Source organism: Mauremys reevesii, linkage group 25 (assembly GCF_016161935.1).
Source record: "Mauremys reevesii isolate NIE-2019 linkage group 25, ASM1616193v1, whole genome shotgun sequence".
Taxonomy (NCBI): Eukaryota; Metazoa; Chordata; order Testudines; family Geoemydidae; genus Mauremys; species Mauremys reevesii.
Genome location: NC_052647.1, coordinates 4,214,132 through 4,235,716, shown reverse-complemented (window position 1 = coordinate 4,235,716; position 21,585 = coordinate 4,214,132). Strand labels below are relative to the sequence as shown.

Below are 21,585 nucleotides of genomic sequence, written 5' to 3'. Positions count from 1 at the left end.
CCCTTCCCCTCGCCCCAGGCTGGTTCGCTCGCCTCTGTTATCCTGACACTAGTGTGGACCTTGTTGGCTGAGCCAGTGTTTCTCAGGCCGTTGAGCTCTCAGAGCCCTTCATTCCTGGTTGGCTCTCAGCATGAAAACCAAGCAATGGGGGGAGGGGCAGGGAGAAGAGAGAAGCTTTGACAGGCATGTGAATTGGTCCAGAGAATGGAAAGATCAGAGATCCATTGACCCAACACATGATGTCCTGATGATGAGCCCAGCTAGGCCCCCGGTTGACGTACATGTCTTCCGGGAATGGAACCAGGATAATATTTAACAGTTTTACTCCAATTTGCAGGCCAGTAGGACCTGACTGGGACTGGTTCTTAATTCTTTATCACCAGGGAAAACTCCTCACTAGCCAACCCCTCTGCCTCTCCTAACCAAGAAAAACTATGGCTTCACCTCAGTGCCTTTCACCTACGACTGTCTACCTAGCTGGATAATGTGCAGTGTGGGGATATGATTTCTAAAGAGCACTACCATACTGTGCATTAATCGGTCTGCATAGACCCTACTAGTGTGCACTAAAGGTTCCCTAGTGTGCTTTAATGTATGTTAGTGCACTTCAAGAATCACACTCGCATAGAGCACTCTGGATGTTTCCAGCACAGAAGGGCTTCTGTGGAAGAAGAGGGAGGAGGCAACATACTCCAGTGGTTAAAGCTCAAACTGCTAGCCAGGACTCCTGGGTTCTTTTCCCAGCTCTGCCCCAGACTCGCTGTGACCTTTGGCACCTGGCTTGCTCTTTCGTTGTCTCAGTGTCCCTGTCTCTATGATGAGGCATCATTTCATGTTTTCAGATTCCTGGGCTGTTGCTTTTATTTCTTACTCCACCCTGGGCTCCATCATTAACAAGAGATTTTTCAACGAGGGAGATCTAACGGCTGATGAGAAATTGAGGAATTGTCACCTGAATTCCAGGGTGGTGAGTGGGGCTGTTGGCAACGGGAGCCTCATGAACATCTCCAAACCTGTGAACTTCACCCTGCGCCATAGACAGGTGAGTGTCGATCCTTTTACTTTGCTCTGTGTCCGGGGCTCCAGCTGGTCACTTAAAAGGTGCGTCTCCTGCAGGGCATTTGAGTTCTGTTGCCTTTCTGGACTGAGAAACAGTTATCTGAGAAAGAGAGGGAGCTTCTTCAGTCCTGACACGGGGGCTGTTTTGGTGGAGGACGTTACATAGGGTTCACACCAGGCCCGACTGGGTTATGACTCATCATGTAAAATGCTCTAGAGTAACAACTGTGCCTGGCTCATCCCTTAGAGCAGGAACAACTGGAAGGCAACTCCCTATAGCAGTGGTTCCCTAACTTTTGAGGGTCGCGCCCCCCTTGCTTATGGCTATCCAGGCCCCTCCCTCTGAAACGGGGCTGGGAGCAGGGCCACGGCTCAGGGGCAGGGGAAAGTACTGGTTTGGGTCTGGGCCTGGGAGCAGGGCCATAGCCATGGCTGGGGGCCGAGGCTGGGAGTGGGAGTGGAGAAGCAGCTGAGCTGCAGTGGGGGCCATCAGCCGAACCCATGGCCAGGTGTGGCTCTGCTCCCAGCTCTCCCCCCGCTACCCCCCAGCTGGGCCCTGTGCCAGGAGTGGAGCTGCAAAGGGGCTAGGGCTGGGAGTGGAGCCATGCTGAGGTTGGGGATGGTGCCAGGCCTGGGGTTGGAAGTCGGGGATGCGGCTACTGGTGGGACCAGAGCAGAGCTCAGAGTGGGTAGGGGCTGGGTGGTGCTCTCTCTCTGCCCCCCTTTGAGGCTGACCCAGGACTTGTCGTGTCTCTCAGAAGGTTCCTCTATGTCCCCCTAGGGTGGTGCACCCCACAGTTTGGGGACTGCCCCATAGATAGCAGAGTTCAGGGAAACAGCATGAGATGGTGCCTTCTTTGATAAAGTGATGAACTCACTAGAGTGCATGTGGGTATTTGTGGGTGTGTGTGTGAATGCCTTTTAATGGCTCAAATTGTGTGCCATAGACCCTACAGTGCTCAGAGTTAAGGGAATTACCACTTTAGCTCTGGGATCGTGGGCTTGTGCTATTGGAGCTGAAGGATCTCACTTGTATTTCCACTGCCAGTGGGAAGTCCCAAATGACTGTTACGTGCAGCACAATGAGAGCCATGAAGCCGTTGGTGATTTCAGGTTTATGATGGTCTATTAGAGATGTGTGACAAAAGAAACAGCGTTCTCCCCATGATCCAGTGAGTATGATGATGGGGTGTTTTTCTTTCCAGGCAAAGAAAGAGGAGGAAGAGACTCGCTGCGTTCACTGGAAATTCATCGCTGGGAAAGGCACCTGGGCTGAGGATGGCTGCACCATTCTCCACACGAACAGCACTCACACCATCTGCAGCTGTGACCATCTCTCCAGCTTCGCACTCCTTATGGGTCTCAGCGGAGTGGAGGTATCTCATTGTCAGACTCAGATCAAAGGGCTGAACTCTGAGCTCCTGATTTGAGCAAAATCAGTGGGAATTTTGCTAAATGAACGCTGAGTCGGAACCTCAGGGTATAATCTGTGGCCCTACAGGATGGGTCAGGGTCAAGGGGGCAGGGCTGGGGTTGTGATCTGAGGTGCCTAGAGTAGCCCACACTGACAATGCCAAGGTCAGGGCAGGCTGCAAAAAGGAGAGCAGATTCCCCCAGAACTGGTGGTTAACACTGTAGTTAGAATCACCAACCAGTCAGTCTGTGCCTTGGATCCCCCACACTGGTTATCGAGAAGCTGAAAAAAAGAACTCACACAGCCCCCTTGATTGCATTCCAGTCTCTGGCTCCCAATCAGCAGAGAGGTCCAGTAAAGTGAGAAGTTACTTAAAACTCTAGTCACTTAACAAAATGGTCTTCTGATTCCCAAAGGGGCAGCCACATTGCCAAGGCAATATTAGTTTGGATCTTACCCAAAATACACACTGCCAGCCAGTCCTTTAGTACAGGGGATGGCAACCTGCGGCATGCGTGCCAAAGGCGGCACGCGAGCCAATTTTTACTGGGATGTTGCTGCCAGCCGGGATTCTGGCCGCTGGCCCCACTCAGCCCGCTGCCGGTCTGGGTGAACGGAACCCCCTGCCAGAAGCAGTCTGAGCGGGGCCAGCGGCCAAGACCCCGGCTGGCAGGAGCCAGCGGCTGAGCCGCTCAGCCCGCTGCTGGTCTGGGGTCCTGTCCGCCAGCACGCTCAGCCCACTGACTGTCTGGGGTTCGGGCCACAGGCCCCTTGCTAGCTGAGATCTCGGCTCCCAGGCCTGCTCAGCCTGCTGCCAGCCTCAGATACTTCTAGACTTATAGAGAGAGACCCTCTAAAAATGTTAAAATGTATTACTGGCACACGAAACCTTAAATTAGACTGAATAAATGAAGATTTGGCATACCACTTCTGAAAGATTGCCGACCCCTGCTTTGTATCTAAAACTAAAGGTTGTATTATAAATGAAAAGAAAAGAAAGAGAAGAGAGCTGTTAAATGATCAAAGCAATCCGATACATATGGCTTCAAGGTCCATATATCAGGTTCTTAGCAGTCTTGGTGAGTTTGCTGGCTTGTAAAGTCCCTCTGGAACATACCTACAGCTTAGCTGTGTCTATCAGACCTTTGTTTAAAGCTTCAGTTTGCAGAGAAATTACTCCAGATGTGAGAAGCAGGATTGAAGGCAAAATGGAGGTGATGCAGCTGCCTTTTTATATCCTTTCCCATGTGGCTTGTACTTCCTGTGTCCCAAACACAAGCTCACAGCACATGGGCATAGTCCCTACATGTCCTGCTGACTCATAGGCATAGCCCCTGGCTTCTCTCAATGTGTTCATTGTAGAGTTCAGCATTTCTCAAATTTTAGTGACCTGAGGACCTCATTTTCAATGGTGGCTCCAGGAATCAGCGCTGTAAGCGGGTGCCTGGGGCAGCAAGCCACAGGGGGCGGCTTGGTGGTCCCTGTGAGGGCGGCAGTCAGGCAGCCTTTGGCGGCACACCTGTGGGAGGTCTGCCAGTCCCGTGGATTCAGCGGCAATTCGGCGGTGGGTACCCCGAAGCAACGGGACCTTCGGACCTCCCGCAGGCAGCCTGCCTCCCATGCTTGGGGTGGCAAAAAAGCTAGAGCCGCCCCTGCTCATTTTAATTTAAAATTTTTCGCAGACCCCCAAGCCCCTGGCTCAGTCCTAGGCCCCACACCCATTCCATCCATTTCCCCAAGACCCCTCCCCACCTCTTCCTCTTCCCTGCCTCTCTCTTCCCCCTCCCCCGAGCACCCCCCATCCCCGCCCCTCACTCTCCCTCGCCCTCCCAGCGCTTCCTGCAAGCCGCTAAACAGCATGCAGAAGGCACTGGGAGGGAGGTGGAGGACTTGGCCAGCGGGGCCTGCAGACCCTCTGGAATGCCCTTGCAAACCCCAGTTTGAGAAATGCTGGTATAGCTGATTACCCCTGATGGGCCATCAAACAGACTAGATAGTCCTGATGCCAATCTGTCTGGGGGTGCCACCCAGAAACACAGCACAGATATATCACACATTTATAACTCACAATGCAAAGACGATACATACATATAAACAAGATTATCATACTTAGCAAATCATAACTTTTCTACTGATACTGGGGCATATCTTGTAAGATTCATTGCAACTGTGTAATATTGGTACCCATAATATTATAAATGGTCACCCATATTCCACAGAATCATAGAACTGGAAGGGACCTTGAGAAGTCATTCAGTCCAGTGCCCTGCACTCATGGCAGGACTAAGTATTATCTAGACCATCCCTGACAGGTGTTTGTCCAACCTGCTCTTAAAGTCGCCAATGATGGAGATTCCACAACCTCCCAAGGGAATTTATTCCAGAACTTAACCACTCTGACAGTTAGGAATTATTTTCCTAATGTCCAACCTAAACTGCCCTTGCTGCAATTTAAGCCCATTGCTTCTTGTTCTATCCTCAGGTTAAGAAGAACAATTTTTCTCTCTCCTCCTTGTAACAACCTTTTATGTATTTGAGAACTGTTCTCATGTCCCCTCTCAGTTTTCTCTTCTCCAGACTAAACAAACCCAATTTTTTCAATCTTCCTTCATAGGTCATGTTTTCTAGACCTTTAATCATTTTTGTTGCTTTTCTCTGGACTTTCTCCTATTTGTCCACATCTTTCCTGAAATGTGGCTCCCAGAACTGAACACAATTTTCCAGCTGAGGCCTAATCAGCATGGAGTAGAGCGAAGAATTACTTCTCCTGTCTTGCTTACAATAATCCTCCTAATACATCCCAGAACGATGTTTGCTTTTTTTGCAACAGAGTTACACTGTTGGCTCAAATTTAGCTTGTGATCCACTCATAGTCGTCCTTAGGTATATGTAGCTGCGTAGGGCACCTGAAAATTTGGGGCACCACTGGGTCTCAGTGTCCGCCCCACCTCTTCCTATCCCTGTTCTTACTCTTCCTGCAGGCTCCCAGGGCTAGCTGCTGCAGCCAGGTGACTCTCACTCTGGAGGGGATTTAGTAACTTAAAAGTGAAAATGTCTCCAGCCTGCCAGACATATTAGCACAACACTGAAACCGTTAAAGAGCCATTCAAGTGGTAATGAAGCCATTGAACAGGCATTTGCCAACCCCTAGGTTAGGTATATGCTATCAGGTTCTGAATTTACTGACAAAACCAGTTGTGCATTACTGTAATATTTACTCAGAATATGTCAGTCTACAGGACTGTAGTTTAAAATTTGCTTTAAAAATATTTCCTTAGCAGATTGCTGAAGATTATAAAATCACATCTCTAAAAAATCCTTGCATAGGTTTTTTGATCCACAATCTGAGTATTCATTTTATCTTTAAATGCTTGGATCTACAGACATAGACTTTAAATAAATCCTTCAAAAGACCACTCTTATCTACAATACACATTTTAATTTTAAAAGCAACAAAGAATCCTGTGGCAACTTATAGACTAACAGACGTTTTGCAGCATGAGCTTTCGTGGGTGAATACCCACTTCTTCGGATGCAAGTGGTGGAAATTTTCCATCCCACTTCTTGCATCCGAAGAAGTGGGTATTCACCCACGAAAGCTCATGCTGCAAAACGTCTGTTAGTCTATAAGGTGCCACAGGATTCTTTGTTGCTTTTACAGATCCAGACTAACACGGCTACCCCTCTGATATTTTAATTTTAATTTCTATAATACAAAAAACTTGCTTCCAAAGTCTTCCTGTCCTTTCTGTCCATCCCTTTCTTCCTTCACCTCCTCCCCCACTGAAGAGAGGCTAGCCCTTAAAGGGATAACACCCCTTTCCTTCCAGATAGCTGGACAAATGAGTTTTACTTTCTTTACTTCTTATGATTTGATGAACTAGTTTTAAGGGAACCCTCCAGCAAAATCAGTACCTTAGTAAGATATAAAATCCTTTGTTATGCCTAAAATCTTTGGAAACATATTTTTTAAAGTTGATGAAATTTCACAAATATGTCTGTTGTTATGGAGATCACACAAAGTAAATTAGTGTTCCCTTTTTCTAAAAGCAATGAACATTGTTATGAACACACTAAACCTCTGTGACTGATTCATTTAAAATAATGTCTTTGTTTCAGTGAGTTAAATATGTAGTAATCTGGAAGGGTTACTTTATGAAGGCTTAAGAGTACATTTAAAATATAAAATCAGCTTAGAAATACTGATTAAGAAAATGTAAAACAAAGAAGAGCTGCATCATGTATTCCATAATATTTAATGTTGTATTCAGCAGGACAGCTGATGCCCTTACTATAAAGTTTTTGCAAATAAATCTCTGACAAACTTCAGGGTATATCAAAATACCTGTGACTGACATTTTTTATTCCTAAATTTAGTGCTTTTAATTAGGTACCTTCTGCATGTCTTCACCTTCTGGCATGCAGTGGAAAACATGCTCCATTTTCTTTTGACCCCCCCCCTACTCTTCTGCAATTTCTTTCTAACGTCATTTGCTTCATTTGGGTTCAGGGATTTGGCTGGAAGGAGGTGAGCAGGGATGGGGAGGGGAGGGAAGAGAGGAGGAAGAGAGTGGGGAGGGGTGGTGCCTGGCCAGAGTGGGGGCAGGGCCTGGGGCAGAGCAGGGGTGGAGTACGGGCGGGGCCACAGGCAGAAGAGGTGGGCTGGGGAGCTGGCCACCCCAAGCAGCAGCTTCATCCAACACCCAAGACAGCAGGTAGGCTCCCACATACTCTGCACATACTGCAGTGTCCTTAGGTAGGGGCCATATTTACAGAGCTGATTGCGCTGGTGCCATGCTGTGGCAGGTTCGGTCACAGAGACCCCCTTGGGATTGTCATCTGAATTGCTGAGATTACCTCTGAGACCATTTTCCCTGCCATCTTGGGACTGCAGAACCCTGCCTTGTTGAGTCAGACATGCTAACCAGCTGCAACACAGACTCAGGGTCTGAACCACACCCCCAAAGCTGCAGGCTTTAACTGAAAACCACTCAGCAGGTCACCTATTTCCAGCACCCAGTTCCCAATGGGATCCAAATCCCAAATAAATCCGTTTTACTCTGTATAAAGCTTATACAGGGTAAACTCATAAATTGTCCGCCCTCTATAACACTGATAGAGAGGTGTGCACAGCTGTTCGCTCCCCCAGGTATTAATCACTTACTGTGAGTTTAGCAATAAACAAAAGTGATTTTATTAAGTATAAAAAGTAGGATTGAAGTGGTTCCAAGTCATAACAGACAGAACAAAGTAAGTTACCAAGCAAATTAAAACAAAACATGTAAATCTAAGCCTAGTACAGTAAGAAACTGTTTACAGGTAAAATCTCACCCTCAGAGATGTTCCAATAAGCTTCTTTCACAAGACTAGACTCCTTCCTAGTCTGGGGCCAGTCCTTTCCCCTGGTTAGTTCCAGCAGGCATCTTAGGTGAAAAGCTGACTGAGACCCCCCCTTGTTCTGCTCCACCTCCCTTAGCTTTGGCACAAGGCGGGAATCCTTTATCTCTCTGGGTCCCCACCCCTTCTTCTAAATGAGAAAGTACCAGATTTAAGATGGATTCCAGTATCATGTGACATGGTCACATGTCCTGTGTAGACCAGCCCTGACTAAAGTCAATATATACCACATCTACCGCTTCTCTCCACATCCACAAGGCTTGTTACCCTGTCAAAGAAACCTATTAGGCTGGCTTGGCACGATTTGTTCTTGACAAATCCATGCTGACTGTTATTTATCACCTATTATCTTGTAGGTGTTTGTAAATTGGTTGCTTAATTATGTGCTCCATTATCTTTCCCGGGACAGAAGTTAAGATGACTGGTCTGTAATTCCCCAGGGTGTCCTTACTTCCCTTTATTTACTATATAGCATCACAGGGCTTACTGGCGAGTCTCCCTTTGCTGTGTTATAGGAGAGTTACACACTGACCATCGTCACCCACGTGGGACTGACCCTCTCCCTGCTGTGCCTCCTGCTCGCCATCCTCACCTTCCTCCTGTGCCGCTCCATCTGGAACGTCAGCACCTCCCTCCACCTGCAGCTCTGCCTCTGCCTCTTCCTGGCCCACCTGCTCTTCCTCACCGCGGTGACCCGCACTGGCATTCGGGTCTGTTATCCACTTTTATTCTTGGTTGAAAATTGAGCCGTGTCCAGATCCTCTGTCAGCATTTCTACAGCTCCCCTCACCCCAGCACCTTTTTATACCCTCAGCTGGACGGTAACATTTATTCCATGCTCTTTAGTCCTGCAGAAATAACTATTTACTCCCCTCCAAAAGAAATCTATATGGGCGAAACCAGTCCTTCCCTTTTCCTTGTGGGCTCCTCCCTTTATCATTCAGACAAAGGAACCCCAATTTCCAGGGTCACAGTCCCCTGCCTGTCCTCTCTGCCCCCACACTGATGGGCAGATGCAAGACACCTATACCATGAAGCAGATATAGAGAAGAGAACCTACACCCTCCAGGTCTTTCCCTATTATGAGGACTGGGAACTTTTTTATATCCCTGCTCTCTTTCCTAGGATTCCTCACAGTATCCAACTCTTTTCTGAGTGGAGATCAGGACTGGGCTGGATTCTGAATGATTGAAAGGGCCAGCCAACTTGCCCTTAGACAAGCCCCCCATAGACTGAAGAATGTATTGTCTCTGGGAGAGCGTCATAACTGGAGAGATGTGTTAATAAAAAGTCCTATGTGATCCTCACAAAAGTCACCCCACCTCCAAATTCAGTAATTCCCTTCCCGGAAGCAGTGTCCCAGAGCTCTGTCTCATCCTGTCCTCAGGTGGTCTGTGCTGTTACTGCTGGCTTCCTACACTACCTCTTCCTGGCCTGCTTCAGCTGGATGTTCCTGGAGGGGCTGCACCTCTTCCTCACTGTCAGGAACCTGAAGGTCGTGAATTACACCAGCGCCAGCCAGTTCAAGAAGAGATTCATGTACCTGTTCGGCTATGGATTCCCAGCCCTGGTGGTGGCTATTTCTGCAGCCATGAATCCTGAAGGCTACGGAACTTCCAAACAGTACGTGCAGCGCCCATCCCGAAGGGGAGCTGGGATGTGGCTTCCATGTGCTTGTCCGGCTCACCCCAGGTCTGACTTGAACCTAGATTTCCCGGCTTGCCCTGCCTGGGAGCTGAATGTCCACCTGGAATCTTTCCCATCCCCAATGACACTAAGCTGCCCCGAGCGCTGCAGTTGAGTTGCCCCCATCAGACATCTACACTCCTCACCCCACTGATGATGTGGAAGAACAAGCCAGAAAGATCCCAGCTTGATTCCCAGCTCCCAGGCTGGGTTTGTGGGGCTGGTGGGTAGGAAACAAATGCACCTTCTTCCTGTGTGCAAATCCCTGCGGATCCCCTCTCTAAAGTGAGCGACTCCACTAAAACAGGGCGTGGCGTGTTCTAGACACCCCAGGTGAGATCCTCAGCTGGTGTAAATCAGGGCAGCTCCACTTCCTTCAGTGCAGCTAGGCCAATGTCCATCCGCTGCATGTCTGGCCCTCCATCAATACTGCGCCCATCCACCAGAAAGGGTCATTTGAGGATGTGGAAGAGGAAGTGGTGGCTGGAAGCAGGAGATGCTGAGGTACATGGGAAGGGCTGTTTGCTGCCCACAAGAGAGTCGGCCATGTCACAGGCAGGCTGAGATCCATCTCATCTTGAGAGCGAGCTGCCCTGTGACACCCCCTCTCTGCCCCTGGGGCTGAAAAAGGGCAGTAATCCCATTAAAGTCACCTTCTTCTTCCTCCCTGCCTGTAGCTGCTGGCTCACCCTGGAGAGAGGCTTTCGTTGGAGCTTCCTGGGACCAGTCTGTGTCATAATCCTGGTGGGTACCTCACAGAACCACAGCGCCTCATTCTCCTCGCACCTCTGGAACCCTGTGGACTCCAGTGGAGCCAAGAGAAGAATATCTCCCAGAGAATTTAAGATGAAATACTCCTATAAAATCCCATTTCATCCACCCTTCTTTGGCTAGTGCAGGATTTCCCCCTCACACAACAGCTTACATTCTATGGAGTCAGTCAGGGTGAATGGGTCAGGCACTGGGTTGTGAGTCAGGAGACCTGACTCTGCCATTGGCCTGTTGTGTTAACTTGGGAAGTAGCTTCTCCTCACTGTACCTCTGTTTCTCCTCTCACCCTTTGTCTGTCTTGCCCATAGGCACTGAAAAAAAAAGTAGTGGATGCTCAGCACTCACTGGCAGCCACCTCCCCTACTCATTCCCCTGTGCCTCCCGTCCACTGGCAGCCGCGCCGATCAACTCCTCCCACTCCATCCCAGTGCCTTCTGCTTGCCGCAGTCAGCTGTTCTGTGGTGTGCAGGAGGTGCTGGAGGGGAGAGGGTGGATCTGGGTGGGAAGAGTTGGGGCGGCGGTGTGAAGAGATGGTGGCTTGGAGACGGGGTGAGGGCGGGGCTTAGGGCAGAGTGGGGGGTTGAGCAGCCTGGGGGAAGCCGGCGCCTGTGGTCTTGCAAACAAATGCTCCAGGACAGGAGCTGCCCCTTTCTACGTGTGAGTACAGAATTCAGTGCAGTCTCAATTGGAGCCTCTAGGTGCTACCATAATATGATTAATTATAATATGTCATTACTCGTGCAATGCTGCCGTGGAAGCAAGTGGAACCTCTGCCGGAATGAGGATAGTTTTGTCCCTTGCCTTGTCCAGCCTGACTGGTAAATAACCCAAGTGTTGGGGGAAGGGAAGGTGGCTGTAGTGTCAGGAGTTTGAGGATGGAAGGGTACATATGTTACCAGAGATAAAAGTAGCAAATGTCCTTGCAGATTCCTGCCCATTTCAGGCAGCGGGTTAAGAATTAATTTCAGCCTCAGAATTGAAGGGAACACTCTAGAGACAGGATCTAGAAGCTTTGGGCCAAATCACATGGCTCAAAATCAAGAAAAGCTGCAGACCCCACTGGAATCAGTGGAGTCCATCCAGATTCAGATAAGAGCAGAATGTGGCCCTCTGGCTGTATGATCAAATGTGATGCATTGCAGCCCTGCCTATGCCAACAGTTCCCTGCAGGGCCTGGGACCAGGATCTGGAAGGGAATGGTGTATGACCCACTTGACGAGCAGTCACTGCTCTGCAGCCGTCTGATCCCATAGGATTGTTCCGTGCCTCAGCCAGAGAGACTGGCCTTGGCTAACATGTTTTACAAGGAATATTTTGTGCTGTTTCCACAGATAAATTTAACATTTTTTCTTGTAACCCTCTGGATCCTGAGAGACAAACTGTCCTCCCTTAATGAAGATGTGTCCACTTTCAAAGACACCAGGTAGGACAGCACTACATCTAGTAGAACAGGGGTGGGCAAACTTTTTGTCCTGAGGGCCACATCCGGGTGTGGAAATTGCATGTAGGGCCATGAATGTAGGGCTGGGGCAGGGGGTTGGGGTACGGGACGTGGGAGGGTGTGTGGTGTGCAGGAAGGAGCTCAGGGCAGGGGGTTGGGGTGCAGGAGGGAGTGCAGGGTGTGGGAGGTGGCTCAGGCAGGGGTGCAGGGAAGGGTGCATAGTGCGGGAGAAGGATTCCTGTGGGATTCTGCACAGATTACTGCTACCATACAGCTGAGCACATGCCACTATAGGGTTTCCAGGTTATCTTGGTGACCTGCTTGATGAGAAAGTAACAGTCTCACTGTCCTAGGAGCTGATAAACCCTAACTCGCATCAGGAATCCCTTACACATGAGTCCTAAAGTTGTCCATGGTACCATCTGCCAAAATAAGGATAATTTGCATGAATAGGGGTATGTTGTATTGGATCTTAAATTAGACACAGCACATCCAGGGTGGCAATTGAAAGGTCAGGTTAGGCAAGAGGAAAGGTCTATGGCAGTAAAGGACCATTCTGGGACAAACTTTTCTGCCATGTGCATCATGTTGGTCCCTGGATGGATATCGAGATGACAGTTGCAGTCTGTTCCAAAGCCCGTTGAGGTAATGGTACAAAAAAAGCTGCTAGATCAGTGACGCTCTTGCAGTAAGTCCTGTGGCACAATTCAGAGTGTGACATGCAAATAGTCTTGTAACGGGTCGGGACTCACCACCTGGTGACTCCGGGAATTAGCTCTGTCTGGCGGCTCGCCCCCTCCTGGTGGTGTCCCATCCGTCTTTCCGCCCTCCGTCGGTGTCTCTGGACCTGCGTTGCTCCCTGCTCAGCGGCGTCCTCTTTCGAGGCCACTGCCCTCCAGCAGTGCCCTTTAGTCCAGGGGTCCCCAACCTTTTTAGGACCAGGGACCGGTTTCGTCCTGACCCTCCGCAGTCATGCCTGCGGGCGGTCCAGCTGAGCCGCGCGACCAGCGAACCGCCCACAGTGATGCCTGCGGGAGGTCCACCGGCTCCAGTGGAGCTTCCGCAGGCGTGCCTGCGGGAGGTCCAGCTGAGCCGCGCGACCAGCGAACCGCCCGCAGTCATGCCTGCGGGAGGTCCACCGGAGCCCCGGGAGCAGCGGACCTCCCGCAGGCACGACTGCGGAGGAAGCGCTCGTCCCGTGGCTCGGGTAGACCTCCCGCAGGCACGCCTGCGGAAGCTCCACTGGGTCGGTTCGCGGCCCACTTTCTAAGAGGCCGCGGACCGGTACCGGGCCGCGGACCGGGGGTTGGGGACCCCTGCTTTAGTCCATCTGCACCCTCTTCCGGAGGTGGGTGATCGGCAGTTCTACACCCCAGCCACCATGTCCAACCACCCTCTGAGTCTAATCCCTCTTGTCAGGGATCTGGCGTAGTATAATGGCCGCCCCCTACAGCCAATGGCTGGGTGTACTGCAAGGGGGGGGACCCAGGCCCGCCCTCTACTCTGGGTTCCGGCCCAGGGACCCTCTGGCGGCAGCCTCGCTGCCCTCCTTCTCTCCCCTCGTCTGTCTGCTTCCGTGGGCCACTTCCCCTACGGCCCCTTGCACCCACTAGGCCCTTCCCTTCAGGGCCTGCAGCCTGGCAGTCTACGGGCTAGAGGTCCGTAGCCTCCCTGAGCCTGGCCAGCACTGCACTGTCCGCAGTGCTTGTCTTCCACCTTTGGGGACTGACTTTCCCTTCTCAAAGGCCTGGGACAGACTGCCTGTTCCCTTCCTGGGAAGTCTTCTTATAGGGCTGAGCCTGGCCCTGATTGGCTGTCTCCAAACTGGGCCCTGATTGGCTCCCAATAAGCCCTTCTTTGATTGGCTCCCTGTCTGCGCAGGCACCCTGGCCTGCCGCAGCCCACTTTCTCAGGGAGTGGGGCAGTCCACCCCACTACACACCCTCCCCCTTAAGAACCCTTTTGGGGGGGAATTCCCTATAGACCCTGTGCTCCTCGCAACTCCTAGCTCGGCCCTTGTGTGGGTTCCCTGGTTAAAGTGGGGCCTCTCTGCCCCAGCCCCCTTCTCTCTGGGGGCCTCAGCCTGCACTACCCATTCCTGGCCGCTAGTCCCAGACTGAGCCTTTTTCTCAGGCACTCCCCCTGTCTGCCTCAGGGAGCAATGCCTCTTTATGTGGCACTTGCTGTGGCAGTGGAAGCACCCTCAGCGCCTTCTCCCTTCCATAGCCCTATCACAACCTGTTTGGGCCCTAGCCCTTCTCTCTGGGCTGGCCCAGGCCTTGGGAGCCCTATAATGGCACTCTCTCTTTAGGTGTCCCTGCTCCCCACAAGCCCAACAAGCTGGGGGCCCCCCTGTTACTCTCACAGGGGGTGCCTTTGCTGGGTGGGGCCTCTCTGCCCCCTCCCAGTAGGGACACTCCCTTCTCCAGTGTCCCCGTCGCCCGCAGGCGAAACAGTGTTTAGGCCCCGGCACTGGCCTCCAGCCCAAGGTGCCTGGCCCCTGTTGAGGTCCATGTGCCCTCCCCCGCAGCAGCTGAAGCAGCCTTGCTTGCTGCTCGGCGAACCGGGCCACATAGGTTCTCCAATAATAGTCTCTCATCTTGTCCACCATTTTATCTCTCAGTCCTTCTTAGTCTTGCAATGTGGCACAAACTGCCTAGTCTCTCTTCAGGCTCTCAAGTCTCTGCTCCAGGCAATAGTCCACAGTCCTTGCCCTGCCCCTTGTATCAGGGATGGACAGCTATGCCTGCATTCTCCACCACGTTGTAACGAGTCGGGACTCAACACCTGGCGCCTCCCGCTGGTGACTCCGGGAATTAGCTCTGTCTGGTGGCGCACCCCCTCCTGGTGGTGTCCCGTCCGTCTTTCCACCCTCTGTTGGCGTCTCTGGACCCGTGTTGCTCCCTGCTCGGCGGCGTCCTCTTTCGAGGACACTGCCCTCCGGCTGTGCCCCTTAGTCCATCCGCACCCCCTTCCGGGGGTCGGTGATCAGCAGTCCTACACTCCAGCCACCATGTCCAACCGCCCTCTGTGTCCAATCCCTCTTGTCAGGGATCTGACGTAGTATAATGGCCACCCCCTATGGCCAATGGCTGGGTGTACTGCAAGGGGTGAAGGGGGGGACCCAGGCCCACCCTCTACTCTGGGTCCCGGCCCAGGGACCCTCTGGCAGCAGCCTCGCTGTCCTCCTTCTCTCCCCTTGTCTGTCTACTTCCCTGGGGCGCTTCCCCTACATCCCCTTGCACCCGCTAGGCCCTTCCTTTCAGGGCCCGCAGGCGGCAGGCTATGGGCTAGAGCTCCCTAGCCTCCCGGAACCTGGCCAGCACTGCGCTGTCCACAGTACTGGTCTCCCACCTTTGACCTTCCCCTCTCAAAGACCTGGGACAGACTGCCTGCTCCCTTCCTGGGCAGCCTTCTTATAGGGCTGAGCCTGGCCCTGATTGGCTGTCTCCAAACTGGGCCCTGATCGGCTCCCAATAAGCCCTTCTTTGATTGGCTCCCTGTCTGCGCAGGCGATCTGGCCTGCCGCAGCCCACACTCTCAGGGAGTGGGGCAGTCCGCCCCACTACAGGTCTTTAAAGCAGCTCATTATGAAATCTGTTCGTTGGGGAGGAACAAGATCAGGGCTGCCAGCTGGGAGTGCTGGATGGAGACATGAGAGGGGAAAAAGATTTTGGAACCAGATCAGAATGCCATCATGGCCATCATAACATCATGGCTTCAGAAAGCCATGATGTTACTTACTGCATGTGCCTAGTGCTGTGTAAGGAGAAATGCAAGTCTGTGCTGATATTCAGAGCTGCGCCATGTGCTACTTAGGGAGGAAACTCATCTCTTTTCCCTGGGGCTGTGGATACTGTCGAGGTAAAGTGCCATCCATTGAGGAGGAAGGCAAGTGTGGCTCACTATTGCTCTTTAGCAACCCCTCTGTCTATTTATGGATTATGGAACAAGATAGATGGGTTCCCGAGAGCCCAATATCCTGTTCCCACTTGATTGTCACATTGCAAGAGCCTGATGTGAAGGGATTAGAAACAAAACCGTAATGAGAGGTTGAACCATTTGCTTTGGAAGAGCCACCTGTAGGAGGGGAAGGTGTGTGGGGGGAAGATGGTTGGGCACAATATTGTATTTCAGATTCATAGGCGTAAATTGCCATTGTGTTCGTCTTGACAGTAACCCTCAGACACAGTAAAGCGGGTGCCAGCTGTTTCGCCCCACACTGCCCAGAGCCCCTGACTCAGTCACTCACCATCAGGTCATTATAACAGGATCTTTCCATCTGCCTTTATCCAGGCTAATGACTTTTAAAGCTATCGCCCAACTATTCATTCTGGGCTGCACATGGAGTCTTGGTCTCTTCCAAGTCGGCTCAGCAAAAATGGTCATGGCGTATTTATTCACCATTGTCAACAGCCTGCAGGGAGTCTTCATCTTCCTGGTGCACTGTCTCCTCAATCGCCAGGTAATGCCCATGGCGCATCATCAGCCAGCCGGTGACTTCACGGGCCTAGCAGTGGCCTGGTCTGAGGGTGTTAGTTACATGATGTAGTGACCATGTCCCTTATTCTCCAGGTGAGAGAGGAGTACAGGAGATGGATTAGAGGCACAAGAAAACCCAGCCCCACAACTCAAATGTTAAGTCGGTGCAGGTCCACTATCACTACCAGCACCAATATGGTAAGAGATCCTCTATTCTGTTCCAATACCAGCTCCAAAAGTCACATCCATCTGGGTCTGTTGTAGCTCCTGAGGTGCCTTGTCCCCTGAGTGACACATGCTTGTTTTAATCCATCTGAGAACGGCATTGGGAGTCTTAGTAAGATTCAATTTCATTCAAATCAAGGGGGAATCCCAGGTCTCCTAGAACCCAGCACAGAACTCCTCCTTTCTTGCGCACCTCCACATTCCCTTCCCTTTGCTTCTTTACAGGCTCCATGCATCACTCGCTCTGGAATGGGCTGGGAAGGTGTTGGCTTTGACAAAATTCAGGTAATTATCCAATTGCGGAAGCTTGCAAATCAAAACCTGGGTGGAAAATCTTGTCAGGGCCATCCCCAATGAAGAGTTAGCACTGCATGGAATTTCCTCTGGCTCCGTTACCTCTCGTGGGAAAGGATCCAGAAGCTTTGTCTGGAGGGAAAAGTGGAGCCTTATGTCTGGAAAAACCTCCCTGCTCCAGTCCCAGCATGAGAGGCCACAACCTTTGCCTGGAAGTAGACATTTCTGGTTTATTTAGAGCAGCCTATATTGACTGCTACTTTATGGATCACCTGTGCATGGGTGGGGGAAGGGAGTGGGCTTTGTCTACACTTGTTAAGTTATTTTCCTGCACGTGATGTCACTTCAGTGGAGGCTGGCTGCATTTTGCAGACTCTGCACTATTCCTGAATGAGGACCCAGTCCTGATCCCATTGACGTTTAGTGGAGTTTTCCCTTGGGATTGGCACTCAATGTATATTTATTTTGCTGACAGTGAATTGCAGAGAGCCCTCCACTTCATCCCTGTGAAACAGTCCCCTCTCCAACCAACGATGTTTATCATACAGCCGGCTTTGCTGTGCCAGTGGGGCAGGTGCTTCAGCTGCCATTCTTCATCACAACTACATACAAAACCTGGAAGGGGAAGCGGGATTCGACCAAATCCTCTCTCTGATCCAAATCCACAACTCCTACTGAATTCAAAGGCCACCCTGGGGTTGTATCTGGGTGTCTCTCCCAGATTTAAAGGGCCAGATCCCAGGTCAGAGAGCAGTTTTTTCCTGGGGAAAACACTACATGGGGCGGGGGGGTGTTATTTGCAGAGCCATCGCGTGTTATGTATGTGATCTAGCTCTGCTGTTTCACTGTAATGTGTAAATAATAAAATAACCTGCTTATGGACCTTGGTTGCTTCTTTGATTTGAGGGTTTGCTATCATGTTCTGTGTATCCTGGAAACCTAGGGCCCAATTCTAAAGCCTCTTTATGCCAATCTGGCAGTGTAAAGGGGCTTTAAAGTGGGCAGAAATGGCCCTGTGATTAGCCCTCCAGTGCAGGAGTTCTTCCTGGCTGCTGTAGAACCGGCATAAAATCTCTACGTTAGCCCTTCTCCCAGCCCCTGGCATGGGGGTTGTGAGTGGTGGGGTGAAGGTGCTGCTGAGGGCATGGCTGAAGCACACTGCTTCATGGCTATTGTTGTGGAGTATTAATAGTTTTATATATGATTTTGTGATTTCATAGGTATCTATATCCCCTTTTAGGCCCCAAACCAAACCAAGCCAGCAGAAAGGTATATAAGATCTCGAGCACCAAGGCCGAGCTAATTAAAACTATCCTCCCTGTATCTCTATGTGAAACCTTACAAGGAAAACTTGCTAATTATACTTGCACATCCATAGAGAAAGAGTCTGTTCGAGGAGGTGATAAGAGCTGTTGTTAAAACAACTATGCTCTGGAATTCGTCTTGCATGTCAAAGTTAGACTCAGGACTCACAGTTTGTCAGACCACTCTGTTTTATTAGCACAACGCTCTGCTAATAACACTCAGATAATGTGAGCCCCCTGCAAGACACAAACTGTCTTATTTATACAGATAAAAGGGCGAGAACTTAACAAGATAACAAAGGAAGCAGAATCTGGTAAGTTTACCAGGGCTAGTCATGCATATCTTATTTCCTTACTAACTATTATGGATCTTCTGTTAATGTTTCACCATTAGCTTAAGTGGACTCACTGTTTATGCCTAATGTTTCTTTTCCTGACACCTGTATTTCAACATTTCTTATTTCTGCTTAAAGGTACATACAACATTTCTTTAATCCATTCTTATTTTTACAATATAATTCATTTTACTTTCACAATCCCTCCTTTTGGTCAAGCTTACGCAATGACCAACAATTACTGGGTTCCACAAATCAATCGTTCTTTATTTCTTCATCAGTGATATTTAAAATCATCATATTAGCACTCTGGTTTGGGGCAGCTATCTGTGTGGCATGCCTTACACCGTTTTGGATCAGGAGATTAACTGAAAACATACAAAAATCATTAGGATTCCAAACAGGATAGTCAGAGCTCCCTGAAACAACCAGTTTCCTATGCCAGAAAAATTGAACAGGTTACTTAGTCACTTCTATAAAGAACTCGGCTCTTTATGGGGAAGCTTTGTGATTTGTTCTAAGTGGCTAGCACGATCTGTTACCTCATTGGTGGTGTCAGGTATATACACACAGCGTTCTTTTCCAATGAGAGCACAGGTACCTCCTTTGGCCGCCAGCACTATGTCCAATGCCTGACGGTTTTGGAGGGCCATCTGTCGGATCGCCCCTGTTTCTTTGGCCAGGGCTCTTAAACTTTCTTCAGTTTTATTTGCCATTATTTTAACTACTGCTTGTAACCTCAGGAGCCTTTTTGCATGGTGTATTACTCCCCCAAGTGTTATTGCTGTTCCATATTGTGTTAATCGGACGAGGTCCTCCAGTGAGGTCTGGGGAATTGAGTGGGATAGCCAGGACAGGAACACCAGTTTGAGAGTGGGCTGGGATGTGGCTGCAGACCCAGCATTTAGAAATATTAAGGGTCTGAGCTATCCACACTTGCTGCTGGATAAAAGAATTGTCATTGTGGACTCCCCAGACCTTAAGACACCAGCAGCCGAGGAACAGGCACCACCAGAGGTGCATGTTGGAGGCAGGGCCCTTCTGGTTCTGACAACCTCAACTTAGGGAACCGCAGTCATGGTTTTACGTTCGCCAGGTGCTAGGCTCACTACTGCTTCTTCTCGGGCCTTGCTTTAGGTCATCATCTGCTTCTGGCAACCCTTACGAGAGCGTAGATTGTAAGGTATTGCAGGCTGTTCCTCTACGTCTTCTTCTGGAGTCAAAATTGACTCTGCTTGGTCTTGAGGTGATGGTTGGTTCGCTGGGGGTGGTGCTTTCTTACACTGCGAAGCATGTATCCATGCTGCGATGCCAGACAGTTTAACAGCCATCTGGGTAGTAAGCAGTGCCTGATGATTCTTTGATATTCTTCAAGTCTCTTTACTACTTCTTCCTTGACTCTGGCTATAACAATGGCCTTCACACCTTACCTTTTCCTGATGCATACTTTCCTCATTCACACAAACAGATTGAGAATACAAACAGCAGTAGCAGCAAAGAATCCTGTGGCACCTTATAGACTAACAGATGTTCTGCAGCATGAGCTTTCGTGGGTGAATACCCACTTCTTCAGATGCAAGAGCAGTATTTTATATTGAGCAAAAAGGCATTGCAAATTAAGCCTTGCTAAGTTTTACAATTAATAACCAAGACAATGTACATTGAGACCCAGGCCTTCAGTGTTTCTCTGATTTACTTAACATAGACACAATAGAGAATCCTGTCTCTTACTAACTAAATCTTAAAACAAAGTTAGAGAGGGCTCAATTTGTAATGCATATGGGAAAATAGAATCTTATAGTCCCAGAGGGTTATTTCTTTCTGCTATTCAAAAAGAGTGGCTAACAGGATGAAATCAAATCATACATTAATTCTTATGGGACATTATAAAATCCTACTCCTACATATCCCCCTTTTGACACTAAGATTATTAATCATCAGTGTCACTTCTTATTTAGTCCACGTAATAGAAAATACTGGAAGGTGATTTGGGCCTGTGGCTCTAGCTTTGCATACATTTGTTTTATCCAACAGCACATTCCAAACATTTCAATTAAACATTATGTAGGCAATTTGTTTGCTGACCAGGTATGTCCTTTATTTGCAGCTTCTTTTGTGCTGGCAGTTCTCACCTTCCTTTATCAGTTAGGTAATTTGCATCAACACAGGTTTGGCTGGCAGTTCTCACCTTCCTTTATCAGTTAGGTAATTTGCATCAACACAGGCTTGGCTTTTGGATTCAAAGCCATCAGCAGAGCTCAGAGATTCTGTCTTAAAAGGTATCAGAGGGGTAGCCGTGCTAGTCTGGATCTGTAAAAGCAGCAAAGAGTCCTGTGGCACCTTATAGACTAACAGACTTTTCAACCAGGAAAGCTCATGCTCCAAAACATCTGTTAGTCTATAAGGTGCCACAGGATTCTTTGCTGCTTTTGTCTTAATCAACTTCCACCAGAGTTTTGATTTCTTTCCACTTTCAACTCCTGCTTACAAAACACACAGAGATCTGAAAAAGAAAACACTGTCTCTTTTTGGAGCCCTAATAGGATTTTAATTCAGTAGCATGTTTCATTTGCATTTCTTTTACCTCTTTCTACAATATACCCCTTTTACCCCTTTCTACAATATACACTGCACATGTCCTAGGGAAAATGCACATTCCTTCTATACTAAAACTTTTAAAACATTAGCCATATCAATTTTTACATAAGGTGTAACTGTTTCTTTTGTTCTTACAGAGTTTTCATGTACCCTTATCAAAGTGACAGTCTGATTACACAGAGCCATTTTAAGGCTCAGGCCTTTGCTAAACTTGAGAGTTACAGCGCAATAAAGCCACCAACAGCGCTGTAACGCACTCCCCGTCCACACTGGCAAGGCACATAAAGCGCTGTATCTCCGTGGCTACAGCGCTGCTTGTACTCCACCTCCCCGGGTATGGCTACACTTGCAGCTGTACAGCGCTGGGAGTTAAACCTGTCTTCATACAGCTGAGTAGAGAAAGCGCTGCAGTCTGTCCAGACTGACAGTTGCCAGTGCAATGTCGTGGCCACATTTGCAGCATTTGCAGCAGTGTTGGGAGTGGTGCATTATGGGCAGCTATCCCACAGAGCACCTCTTCCCATTCTGGTGCCGTGGGTTGTGGGAAGGGGGCAAAGGGGGCGGGGCATGCTGGGTCCT

General features: G+C 49.7%; 1 pseudogene; it reads left to right on the top strand.

Moving 5' to 3' along the window:
- Positions 1-17,550, top strand: part of LOC120390920 — a 36,238-nt pseudogene extending 18,688 nt beyond the window's left edge.
- The last annotated feature ends 4,035 nt before the right edge of the window (positions 17,551-21,585 follow it).